This window comes from Vanellus vanellus (assembly GCF_965231255.1).
Source record: "Vanellus vanellus genome assembly, contig: HAP1_SCAFFOLD_35, whole genome shotgun sequence".
NCBI lineage: Eukaryota > Metazoa > Chordata > Aves > Charadriiformes > Charadriidae > Vanellus > Vanellus vanellus.
Window position 1 is genome coordinate 841867 of NW_028128889.1, and position 13582 is coordinate 855448.

Sequence of the window (13582 nt, forward strand, 5' to 3'; positions counted from 1 at the left end):
CTTTGACTCCAGTTCCTACTGGAATTCTATCATGTCTGGTGTGGCAGCACTCAGTGGTAGTGTGACTTTGTTCAGGCCACAAAAGTCCATGGTTAGCCTCCACTCTTGGTTCGATCTTTGCAGTGGCCATTTGGGACTATTAAAGGGTGAGCAAGTCTTGCTGATCACTCCATGGCTCTCCAGTCGCTGGATCAGCTTACAGAGGGGACCAGGGAGTTTCAGCTGGTGCGATGTTGTTCCCTGTGGACTGTCATGGCACCTGGCTATAGCCAATAAAAACAAACAAACAAACAAATAAATAAATAGCAAATGGATTGCCTTTTGTCTTTTGGGGTTTTTTTTTTTGCACTTCTTGTACCAAAACTTCTAGTCTCCGGATAGGTACACCATCCCACTTCCTCATGTCCTTCCCCTGGTCACGCAGATAGAACCACAGGGTGGCACAGGGTGTGTTCCACCAGTACCCTCTCCTTTGAGCAGAAAAAGGCTGACTCTTAATAGCTGAGATGTCGGTCGGTATGAGAGAGGAAGACATCCTTTTTTAAGTGCTGGGGCAATTGTTGGGACAGTTTCTCCACAGCTGAGACGCAGGCCTGTAGGGAGCAAGCGAGAGTCTCTTTCGATTCCTGCAGCTGGCTGGGCAGTCCCTCCACAGCTGGTGCCTCCGCGTCTGTCCAGCTCACTATAGACAAGGTGCTGGCATGTGCACAACGGCCTTATCCCTGGCAAGGACACCCCGAGCTGCCGGGCATCCTTACCCTCTCATTCTGACTAGTGGCCCCAGTGTCCCAGCATCGGAGCAACCAGCTGACAATTTGCTCTCCTGGATGATGGCTGAAATCCATTTGCACACCTCGCAAGTTGGCCTCGGCTTCCGTTGTTCCTTCTCGGCTAGAGGGGAGACTGATCTGGCTGAGGGCTGCGTCTCTGGTTCAGCCACAGTGTCTGCTTGCACGTCTTGAGATCCAGAGCCCCTCTCTTCCCCTTGAGGTGCTGAGCAGTGCTGAATAGAGCTCAGTAGGCGCAGGCCAGGCCCCAGCACGGCGCGACAAGCTGTGGCTCTTGGGCACAGCCAGGGCCAGGGCACCCTTTGTTCTGGGTTGAAGTCCCAGACCATCAAAGGTGACCACCATTCTTGCCACCCATAACCACACTGCCTCGAGGCCTGCGGCATATCCCTAAGTACTTGGTTAACCTTAGAAAAAGGGGAGAGAGTATTCTTGAGAAGTACCAGCAGCAGCATTTTGGCTACCCAAGGGTGTTCAAGATATTGAAGACACCTATTGTAATGAGGGAGAAAACATCTGCCACGCAGAAGATGGTGAGGGTGCCATTCTGGGTTACCTCCCACAAAATCCAATTGTCTCCATGAGATGGTTCCCAAAGTAGAGAAATGGCATCAGTGCAGAGCTCAAATACCACATTAAGCTTCAGGCCCGCACTGTTATAATTAATCTCCCAGAGAAAACACCACCAAGCGCTACTGAGCACAGCAAAGGGCAAAAGCCCAAACCAGCCTTTAACATCCACAACACAAAAGGGAGCATGGCACAGAGCAGATAAACGAAGGTCGAGTACAGATAGGTCAATATCGTGACCAGCAGCCGTTACACAGATATAACAATTAAAAGTTCCCTCTAACACACTGGGGTCATATCTCTTGTTAATTCCATCCCAGCCCAAAGCAGGACATCAGGACAGAGGCCCCCTGCTGAGTCCTGTCCTTCCCCCCACCCTCCACGGGCACTAAGGGACACTGGGAACTGGAGGATATGGGGGGATGGGAAGCAAAACCTAACTGGGGGAAACTGGTCCTTCACTCTCTGTCTGCCCCCACTGATGTGCGTCCTTTGAGATGTCCTTAAACCAACAGATGGGATCTTCCTGAACAGCACCTTTAAGGTTAAGTGCCCATCAAATGCGTTTGCCCCTCATTTGCATTGACCTCAAAGGCAGCCCTGACCTCTCCTAAGTCAATATTCCTCAATTATGACAGTGCGCACAGTTCAGCACTTCTTTTCAACATAACTTCAAAACACAAAGAACGTCACAGCATATTTAAAGATGATAAATAAATCAACACTTGGTCATTTCGCTCTCTAATAAGTAACACACAAAGCAGAAGCAGTCAAAATGAAAACCTTCCAGGTGACTGACTGCTCTTTGGGCAATTTCCAAAGCAAATATTCAAGTCAGTTCCCTGAAATCTTTTCACAGCTGATCCACAACAGATCTCTTATTGATACTTAGTCTCCCATAAAGATAGAACTGTACCCATAAGCCTCAAAAATGACATAGAATGTCATGGAAGAATCTGAGCCATTCACAGTTCTCGTGAACCACTTGTCAGTGCATTTTTGTTTCTTTGAAGCCCTGACAGGAGCCTGTGTCATCTTTGGAACAAAACCAGTGACGCTTTGGATTCACTGAAACTCAGGCAAACCTCCCACTGATTTCAAAACCTAAACCAGATTTTTACTACCAGCCTTTGATTCCCAGCTTGTGTCTCATAAAAATAAATTAGCCTCACCCCCTCACAGACAGAGGACTCAAATAGAGCCCTCTTTTACTTTCAGACACATGACAGGGACTGCTGGATGGTTTTAGAAGGGCAATTGGGAAGCACATCGTGGTAGCTTGAATTATTGTGGTACATGACAATCAGAGGATGTCAGCTGGTGGGTTTGATGGTCATTCCATGACGTTACTTCTGACCATCAGCTACCCAAAGAGGCAAGTGAATACATGACATGCTGCATCTCCTGACTGAGACCTTACTGGCCTCCCAGTGCTAGCTCCCAGCACCAGTAAAAATGCTGGTCTTCTTGGGATGCAGAAATCCATAAATGCCTTTCCATTTGTCTCTCTCTCCTTCCAGTTGTGTGCATCTACAGGAGGCACAGCAGGCGTGCCGGAGCTTCTTGATCCAAAATACACCCATCTTCATTAGGAGGATGTCCCCGCTGACAGAGGCACCAGCTATTCCCTCTTCTGTTTGGGCAGTTGCATCCTTGAAGGGAGCAGTGATGGCCGATCCCGTGTGGGTCACAACTGGAAAGAATGGTGCATAGACACCACATTGCTGGAGAAGGTCTTGCTTGGCTTATGCGAGCCAGGCCAGCAGCTTCACCCAGCGGCCCTCCCCACTGAGAGGGGAGAGCTGAACCACTTGTGTACAACCGCACACTGCCCCTGCCCCACACTGGCCAGAGGGTGCTGTGCAGGGCCCCCGGGAAGGTGATGTGTGGGCCAGGGGTGCTGTGAAGGAAACCCCCACGGAAAGCTGGGGAAAGCTGCAGGGCAGGCAGGGGGGAGAGGGAAAGGGAGGCAGTGCCCCTGGGGAGACAGCTCCAGCCCCCAGGCTGCTCTAAGCCCCGCTCCTGCAGGACTCCCCTGCCGCCAGGCTTTCCCGAAGGACAGCGACACCCCGGGTGTCAGACTGCTCCCCCGGGAATGACCCCACCTCTGGGCTCCAGCCTGTCCCCGGGGCAGCGAGGGAGCCCCAGGCGTGCAGGGTGCCCCAGGACCTGCTTCTCCCCGGTGCCCCCGGCACTGCCCTCCTCTGCGGGCTCTGCCCACTGCCAGGGCTGGAGGGAGCCCCGGCATCCAGGATGCTTTATCCCCCCCGACTCCCCCCAGTTGGGTACTCTTGTAAAGCACCAAGCTTGCTGAAGGGGCTCCTGGTGCCATGGGCGCTGGGCAAAGAGACCTTATCAGTGATGCTGTGGGGACAAACATCCCTCCTCTTGCCCGGAGGGCTCTGTCCCCACAATTAGCTGCGGGTGGCTGCCCGGGCACAAGGGCCTCCTTCATCGTGTCACTTTGAACAGCCACATCCTGCTCAGTGATGGCAAAAGCCTGGGCCAAGGACCAGGGCATGGAAGGGACACTCTGTGGGGACAAGGGCCAAGAGCTGTGGCCAAGTCCCAGCAAGGGAGAGGGTTGTAGGCAGAGCCTTGTTTGGGACGGGGCCACTGGGACCCACTGTGTGGGGGCAGTTCTGCAGAGTTCTGCAGACCCATGCTGTCTGGAGGGCACGGGATTTCCCCCTCTGTTCTGTGCTCTGGGGAGGTCACGGCTGGGAACTGGACCCGTGTGGGGCCACAGTGCAAGGGGAATGGAGTGGGCTGGAGCTGGGCACTGACACCACCTCAGCACTTCCCCCAAGCTCAACCCTCATCTCCGGGGGCCCAGCATTCACCAGTGCTCCCCATTGCCTCCAGGGACGGAAGATGACAGTCACCCAGCTGTCCCCATTGCCCATGCCCCCAGTTGTCCTCCGTAGGGTGTGCAGCTGTCAGGGGCGCACTGCCCTCACCACCCGCTGATGCCTGAGCAGTTCCCTCTGCAGCTGCCCCAGGCGGGAAGCTGGAGTGATGCCGGGGAAGGTGGCTGGATCTGTACCGGAGGCGGTGGTCAATATGTACCAGGGCTGGGCTTGTTGCCAGGGCTGGTGTCTCTGCCAAGCCTGGCTTTGCCCTGGGGGCTCTCGGGGCTGGGAGGGGCAAGGAGGAGTTCGGGCAGGGATAAATCTGCCCCTCACCTTCTCCAGCTTCACCCAGGACTCACCACACCACAGAGGAAGATGAAGGTTGCAGTGCTCAGCATGGCCCTCCTCTTCACCATCCTGCTGTGCACCCCGGACAATGCTGAGGTGAGTCCCCAATGCCACAGGGAGGGGCTCGAGGCTGAGGATGGGGCCTGGTGGCAGGACATCTGCTGTCCTGCAGAATGACATTGTAGTGGTGAGCTTGGCCTCTCCCTTTCCCAAGCAAGGAGCTCCTCCAGGCTCCCATGCACCTCCAGCCCAAAGCAATGCAGCTTTCTGCCTCCCGCAATTCTGTCTGTTGTCTCCGCTTCCCCTGCAATTAACCTTCTGGTGCCCAGAGCCTGAGTTCCTCAATGAGTGGTCGGACCTGTCCCCTCCCTGGGAGAGTCCACTGCAAACTCCTCTAATGGCACCTGCCAATTTCCAATCTTGGTGCCCCCACATCTACCCCTTCTGGGCCTCCCCATCCCATCCTTTTGTGACTCTCACACATCACTTCCTTAGATCTCTTCAGTGTCCTTTCTAGAGTCCCCAAATCCTCTTCCTTTTATCTTTCCCAATGCCTTGCTTTCAGTCTTTCCCCTCGGTCTTTTGCCTTTCATCCTGTCCACTGTGGTAGTGTCCCCAGATCACCTTCCTTCAAACCCAACTCCCAAACACCATCCCGATCCCCTTGTTTTGGTCCTCAGCAGTCCTCTCCTTCTGCCCCCACCGACCACCTCGCTTGAACTCCCCATATCCCCTCTATTTCAATTCCTTTACCCCTCACTCGCATCCGACACAGTGCTGTCCATTTAACACCTGCAGCCCAGTCCCTTGGGGTCCACTAATTCACCCCAGTTCTCCGTCTTTGGGTCCTCTCCTCCCCCATCCTCTTTGGAGGCCCTGAATTCTCCACACTATCTTTATCTCCATCCCCACCCCTGGGCCTTGTGTGAACAGCTATCCCAGGTGTAACTTGGGAGGAACGGAGCTGGAAGGAGCAGAAAGGATTTCCCCTCTCAGAGCAGGGGGAACTATGGGCCTGGGGGGAGTGGGGAAACCCGTGCCCCACCCACAGCCCCACCAAGGTCCAATCCAGACCACCCCTTTTCTCTCTTTCCCTAGGCACTCTTGGAAGGAAGTGGAAGTCTTAACCTTGATGTAAGTAGTGGGATGGACTGGGGGAACGGGAGGGCAATTTGGTCCTCCCATCCCTTGCTGGGACATTCTAGTGACCAGTGAGGTCTCATGGTCTCTCTACAGGAGAAGGTACTCAAATCCCCGATAGGAAAGAGGTCTGAGGTGGGTACCACAAATTCTACTGGCCCCCAACCCTCCCCTCCTATGACCACAACACTCCAGGGCATCCCAGTATACCCCTGTACACCCCACTGAACCCCAGAAAACACCTCTTCACCCCAGTCTTTTCCCAGGGAGGCCCCCTTCCCCAGGGCTCCCATTGCATTCCCATCCATCCCATTACAACCCAGTACACCCCAGGATACCCCAGAACACACACAGGCACCCAAGTGGGCCCCTTCCCCAGGATCCCCACTGCTCTCTGTGCACCAACATACAAACTCATGTACCCCATTCCTTCCCAGAAGCACCTTACCCAAGGACCCCATTGCTTTCCCCTGTCTCCCAGTATACTGCAGTGCTCTCAAGTGTGTCCCTAACTCTCCCTTTCTCCCCAGCCTCCTGTGGCTGAGCTGGCAGTGGACCTTGCGCGCCAGAGACGTGTGGCTGTCGACGTTGATGTCTAGGTGAGCAGCATCAGGGTGTCTCCAGCCCCACAAAGGATGCTGAGCCCCGTCGGATCCCTGAGCCCTCTGGGTTGGGCAGAACTTGGGTATGGGAGAGGGAAAGAGAGGGGACTGTCCATGATCCATGTCCCAGGGTGACTGGGACAGAGCTGCCTCCATGCCGCTTCTTGCACCCAGTGGGGCTCTACAGACCCAGAGGGTCACCATGCAGGCCAGGCAGGGTCTCTGGTGCCATACACACCCCAAGGATCACTGTGAGGGCTGTGCAGGGTTCTGGGAGATTTAGGGGCATTTCAGAGTAGAGACACACTGGGCGAGGGACTCTGGGTGCCATATGGTCTCAGGAGAGCCAAGTCGAGTCCTTGGTCTGTTGAGGGCTCCAATTCCCAGCTCCTTCCCCAGGGCTCTGCAGAGAGAGACAGTAGGCGACAAGGCCACTCTCATGTCCCAGTTGACAGTGGGGGTCTCATTTGGGTCTCTCTCTTTCAGGACTGGAAGTGGTGGTGACACCCTTGCCCTGTTCCCCTCCAGCAGCATGAGGAGATGATCATCCCTGGATGACCCCACCTGATCCCCTGGGAGCCCTGGGCCATTCCCCCCTAATGATCAATAAACCCCTTTAGCAAAGCTATTCTCTGCGTGTGTGTCTGTGTCTGTTTCGGTGTCCCCTTTCGCCTGCCAGTGCCCAGACGCCTGGGTCCTCTCTGGCTCTACCACGGCAATGAGCAGAGTGACTGAGGGAGTGAGGACACCTGGGGTGTCTCTGTAAAGGAGATCCCCATTCCCACCCACCGTGTGCCCCCCGAGAAGGGCAGATTAGGGCAAACTGGAGTGGCCCCCCATGAGGCTGGGAGAGGCGAAGGGCAGACAGTGCCAACCCTCGGGGCAGACAGTGCTTTGGAGGCACAACGGGAAAGTGGTTCTTACCAGGGCTGTAGTGAGCACCAAATGGCACCATTTGGTATTGGGGCAGGAGAGGAGCACAGGGACAGGCAGCCTGGGCCCCTGGGTCTTCTCCCTGCTGTGGGAGGGGGGTGGTTCCCTGCCCCATGGACTCAGCACTCCTGCCTTCACGGATGATTTCAGAGCCCCGTGATGGGCCAATGTGCCTTCCTCAAGCCCCAGCCCGCATTCTTCTCCTGGGAATGCCTCATCACAGGCCAGGAAGGCAGGTCATGGGAATCAGATGCTGGAGAAGTGCTGGGTCCTGCACTTAGGTCACAACAACCCCATGCAACGCTACAGTTCTTGCAAAGTGTGGTTGGAAAGCTGCCTGGCCGAAAAAGACTTGAGGGTATTGGTGTACAGCCGGCTGTGTATGAGCCAGCAGCGTGCTCAGGTAGCCAAGAAGGCCAACAGCATCCGGGCTTGTATCATAAATAGTGTGGCCAGCAGCACCGGGGAAGTGATTGTTCCCCTGTTCTCGGCACTGCTGAGGCCTCACCTTGAGTACTGTGTTCATTTTTTGGCCCCTCACTACAGGAGGGACATTGACGCACTGGAGCATGTCTAGAGAAGGGCAAGGAAGCTTGTGAGTGGTCTAGGAAACAAGTCTTATGAGAGGCGGCTGAGGAACATGGGGTTGTTTAGTCTGGTGTTGTGGTTTTGGCTGGACTTCTACCAAAATAAATGACAGATGCTCTCCTTTAACTTCTCTCCCAAGGGAGAGAAGAATGAGAGAGAGAGAAACTGATGCTGTGAAAAGAAACTTAATTATTTTAACAAAATATTAATAATCAATTAATTGGAAGAAGATTTGATCCTAGTAATAAGAAAACAATGGAATATATTCAGTATATAGAACCCGTATGGAGCACACAGTATGACAATCACATCACTGGCAAGCACTGAGAAAGTTCCAGACTGGACTCAGCAATGGATGGGAACTGGATTGCAGATCAAGAGTCAGGAACGCACAGACCGGGATCAAAGGCAAATGAAAACACAGAGTCCCCCTTGGACACAGGCTATTGAAGAAAGAGCACTGACCCTTGATCCCTCAGCTTTTACACTGAGCACGAGGCAGATGGGATGGAATGCCCCCTTGGTCAGGTTGGGGTCACCTGTCCTGTCCGCTCCTCCCCGCAGGTGGGACCCCTTTACGCTCTTCTGCTTCCGACCCTCCAATGGGTCAAATACCAAAGTGAGCCGCCCTTGGGTGTTATAGCAATAGGTATAAGCAGGAGCCTCTCTGCATACCATGCCCGGGCATCAGCCATAAACACAGGTCTTATCCCTCTGAGGGTGAACAGTGTCTGCACAATGTGCTGTTAATTTCAGTAGTTAGAAGAGGCTCAGCTCAAAAGTGAAGTTCCTGAACAGAAAACCCGTTCTGCTTCACCTCAAACCAGGGCAACACTTTTAAGATTCAGCTGGACAGGGTGCTGGGCCATCTAATTGACACTGTGCTTTTGCCAAGAAAGATTGGACCAGATGACCCTTGAGGTCCCTTCCAACCTGCTATTCTATGATTCTAAGATTTTTTTCAGTGCTGTTCAGTGACAGGACCAGCAGCAATGGGCATGAGCTGAAACACAGCTCTGAACATCAGGAAAAGTATTTGAACTGAGGGGTGGCACAGGTTTCCCAGAGAGGTTGTGGAGTCTCCATCCTTGATGATATTCAAGAGGCATCTGGACATGATCCTGGACAACTGGCTCTAGGTGGCACTGCGGGAAAAAAGGAGTTGACCAGATGACATTTAGCAGTCTCTTCCACCCTCAACCATTCAGCAATTCTGTGAAAAGGTAAATGATCCTTGATTTGGCCTTTGCCTCTAGTCTCAGGGGTCTGGGATTACTGAAGGCTCATCTAAGAAGCAAAGAGTGAGGTTGAAAGGGCATCAAATCCCTCAGCCTTGTCAATGTCCTGTGTCAGCAGGACTCCCGCCCCATTCAACTGTGGTCTCATGTTTTCCCAAGCCTTCCCTTTGCTGTTGACATAGTTGTAGCATCCTTTCTTGTTGCCCTTCATATCCCTTCCCAGATGAAACTGGAGCACGTTCCCCATGGGAGCATGGCTGTGATCATCTGAAGTAAGCCTTAATCTTCCTCAATCATCTTCTGTAATGTTCCTGATTCCTTTGAGAAGACACCCACTACCTCACCCATGTGTCTCTGCCCACTAACTCATTTGTTCTCAGCTGACTCATCACCTCTCCCCAAGCAGACATCCAGACATTCCCACTGCTCTCTCCCATGACCTGTTAGGAATAGGTCTAGAGGAGGCCACGGAGATGAAGAGAGGGCTGGAGCACCTCTCCTTTGAAGACAGGCTGAGAGAGTTAAGAGAAAGTTGGAGAGGGACTTTTTACAAGGGCATGTAGTGATAGGACGAGGGGGAATGGCTTCAAACTGGAAAAGGCGAGATTTGGAATAGATATTAAGAAGAAAATTTTCACTTTGAGGGTGGTGAGGCACTGGAACTGGTGAGGCTCAGGGAAGTTTTGGAGGCCCCATCCCTGGAGGTTCTCAAGGTTGGACAGGGTGTTGATCTTCTTGTTCTAGTGGGAGGTGTCCCTGCCCATGGCAGGGATATTGGAACGACATGATCTTTAAGGTCCCTTCCAACCTAAACCTTACAATGATTCTATGATCCTATGAAGAGGACCCTCCTCCCCTTCATGGCCTTCAGTCTCCTCTGACTAGCCTTAACTGGCATCAATTTAAATCAAGATTTCAGTTCACCGAGGATCTCTGATGAAGTCCTCAGAAGATGTTTTCAGGATTCTGTTGCTCAAAGTGAATTGGAAGGAACTTGGGGTGAATTCAGTTTTGACTCTGTTGTGAGCAGGAGGTTGGTCAAGAGACATCCCAAAATCCCTCCCAACTTGAACAGTTCCGTGATAAACCTGTCATCTCTGATGGTGACCACTGTCGTTCTTGCAGCCATTAATTCCTCATCTGCATGTGGGTTAGCACCAAGCATGGTAGCCCCAGAGCCAGACCCTCACAGTGGTGTCCTGTTGCCACCAGGGCCTGAACCATCATCAGCTCAGTGTTTCACTGTGGGTGACTGCTTGTTCAGACAGAACAGGCTGTCCCTACAGCCTGCAACAGCTGTGCATTGCACAGGGTGACCAATGAGAGTGACACAGAACGTGATGGCATGAGGGTGATGATATTCCAACATCCCTGCAGTCCCTTGCTAATCCAGTAAATCCAGGGGGATTGGAAGAGCCCTAAACCTCTCAGGCATGCATTGGTAAGGTTGACCTTGTCAGTAGGAGAGGCTGAAAGAGCTGAAGTTGTTCAATTGTGAGATTAGGGGGCTTTAACAAGAACATCAAAATACTACTTTCTACCACTACCAGGAGGTCACCAAGGAGGCAGATCCAGGTTCTTCCCTGTTGTGTGTGAGGAAACACTGTTTACCCATGAAGAGAGTGAAGCACTGGAGCAGGCTGGCCAGTGACGTTGTGCTGTGTCGTTCCTTGGAAGGTTTTAAAGCCAACATAAATCAATCCCTGAGCAACCTGGTGTAATCTAATAGCTGCACTTGCTGTGAGATGGACATTGGCCTAGAGAGCTTCTGCGGTCCCTTCAACATGAGTGACTGCACATGTCATTCCACCACAGGTCTTCTCTTCACCATGGTAGGGAAAGTACTCAGACTCTCCAAGACCCTGGAAGTAAGGCAGACATAGGTTTGGTCAGATCATCTGGGTTGTTCTTGTCTCACACCAGTACCTGCTGCTCACATCCAGAGCTTCTTGGATGGTATCCCCAAACCAGCCTTGATCTAGTCCTTAGCTTCACCTGCCATTAACTTTCTCCCTCTTTTCTTCCCTTTGATCTTTCTTGTACTCTCCAACATAAACAGCAGACCTCTCTTTGCTCTTTCCTCACTGGCCCTGGCTTTGCTTGCTTTGCAGCTGTTTATGAAATCGTCACCATGGATAATCTTAAATCAGAAAGAAGTTGCACTAAAGTAGCACCACCTGTTAGTATTTGTAGTGCCCTTCAACTCCCTGTGCTGTTACCTTGTGAGGGACACCACCATCAGGGTGACCAATTACACGATAATATTAACAGTTGAGAAAAGGGAGCTTCAGTCCAGGGGGTCCTTGAGAAACTCTGGGATTTGGGCAACAGAAACCTTGTGAAATTTTACATGGAGAAGAGGCCAGTGCTGCATCGGTGGGAGGAATAATCCTGTAGATGAGGGCAGCCTGGGACCTGCCTGGCTGAGTAGGCACCCTGAGGAGAAGGGCCTGGGCACCACGAGGGGTGCCAGAGGAGCCAGTAGGGCATGCTCACCATGAACAGGGCCAGGTGTATGTGGAGCTGCCTTGGGAGGCGTGTGGGTCACCCACATCAGGGGAGATGTCATCCCACTCCACTCAAACCTCGTGTGGCCATCTCTGGACTAGCGTGGCCCTCTTTGGGGCTTCCTGTTCTAGACAAGAGGGGAGGAATGGAGAGTGTCCAGAGGAGGTCTGCCAATACGGGATTCATGGCCTCAAGCACATGCCCCATTTGGGGAGTCTGAGGGACCTGAACTCCTTCAGCCTGGTGAAGTGGAGGCTCAGAGCACCACAGTCACAACCTGTAACTGCTTGAAGGGTGGTTTCAGAGATGGTGGAGCTTTTCTTCATAGTGGTCAAAAAGCAGGAGAGAGGACGAATGCCACAAAGTGTGGCTTGGGAGGTTGAGACTAGAAAAGAAGGAAATGTCACTGCAAGGGCAGTGCTGTGGAACAATCGGGCAGCCAGAGGGAGGCTGGACCAGCCCATGGCTTTGTCTTTCAAGGACCAGCCAGGGAGGATGGAGAGATATCAGTAAGGGCAGTGAGATATTGAGGTGAAAATGAAAGACAATTGAGTGCCTTCAAAGAAAGAAGGGGGAACTGAAAGCCCCCACCGGACGTGATCTCTTCTTCAGCATGGCTATGGCTACTGTCTTTGCCACCAAGTCCTACCAGAAGTACTTAAACCTTTTTCAGGAAGACATCATTACCTCCTTGCCCCACCCAGAAATGCCATGCCATACTCCTGCCCTCGGCATTGCACATCCCCACATCACACTGCCCCAGGAAGAGCCCTGAGCAAGGGTTGAGGGACGAGATTTCCTTTCCCAGGGACTGCAGGTCAGAGCATGGCCCTTTGGCTCAATGTAACACAGTCAGGTGTACTCAGCATCAGAGCCACCTTTAATTTTCTATTCCCTACTTGAGTCATTCCTGCTTCCAGTTTTCTGCTCTAACGAGCCCCTGGGGAGGCTTTGTTGGTAATGGTCCTCAGTGGGACCTATTAACACTCCAAGAAAGTGTTGGGTTTGGAGATTACATGTGTAATTGACTTCTTGATACCTATCTTCAACTTCCTCTCAGTGTCTGACGTCCATGGACTCTGCCTCAAACCCACCAGAGGGGTCATTAAAATGCCTTGGGCTGATGCTCTGCTGCTGAGCTGGGCCGGGCTCTTGGGACAGAGGGAGCACTTGGTGAGCGGGTGCTGCTGTAGAAAGACAGCTCTGCCCAGGAGCAGCTCCTCTGCAAAGCGCAGCAGGGCTGAGGGAACAGCTTCAGATACGAGGATGAGATAAGCTATGTAGAGAGAGCGCTTAAAGGGAGTTGGGAGTGGGAAGACAGCTGAGAGCTCACTATGGGAGAAAGCTTCACAGCCCTCTGCACGGTAAGTCTCGGGCTTCAGGGCAATGCCACCACAGTTTCTGAAGGCTTCTCATAAAGCTGTCATAGCCCACAGCTTATGGGATTTTTCTCCAGTGTAGAGGAGGGTAAGGGAGTTCTTCACAGCAGGGCTTCCTTGCAGCACCATCAAAGGAACAGTGCCTGATGGCTGCCTTGTCCTGGGATGGCTGCAGGGCTGTGCAGGCGTTTGTGCAGCCAGGGGTGCCCAGGGCTGTCCCTTGGAGCAGAGTTCCTGTTCCCCAGGGGACTATGTTCTGGGACAGGGACTTTGCCTCCTGTCACAGTCAACACTCAGCATGCCCTGTGTGCTTCTGCTCTCAAGGATGTGGCATTCCAGGCAGCAGCTGCCTCACTGTGGCCAGAGCTCTGGCAGAAGAGAATCTCCTGAGCGCCCCTCTGTCCCTTCCTGGCCTTGCCTGCCTTGGCAGAATCACCGGGGCACGTCTCCCTGTTTCTCCACCCATCCATGCTGCTTCTGCTGCTCTGGTTTTCAGACTCTCTGGGCTGGGGGGCTTCAGCAGCAGTTCAGCAACTGATCCTGCAGGTCGTGCCATGCAGATGTGTGCATGGTGCCCAAGCCCTCATTTAAACTGTTAGTCTCTAGGCAATGCAGTGCCCCACAGCTCTGTTCTGC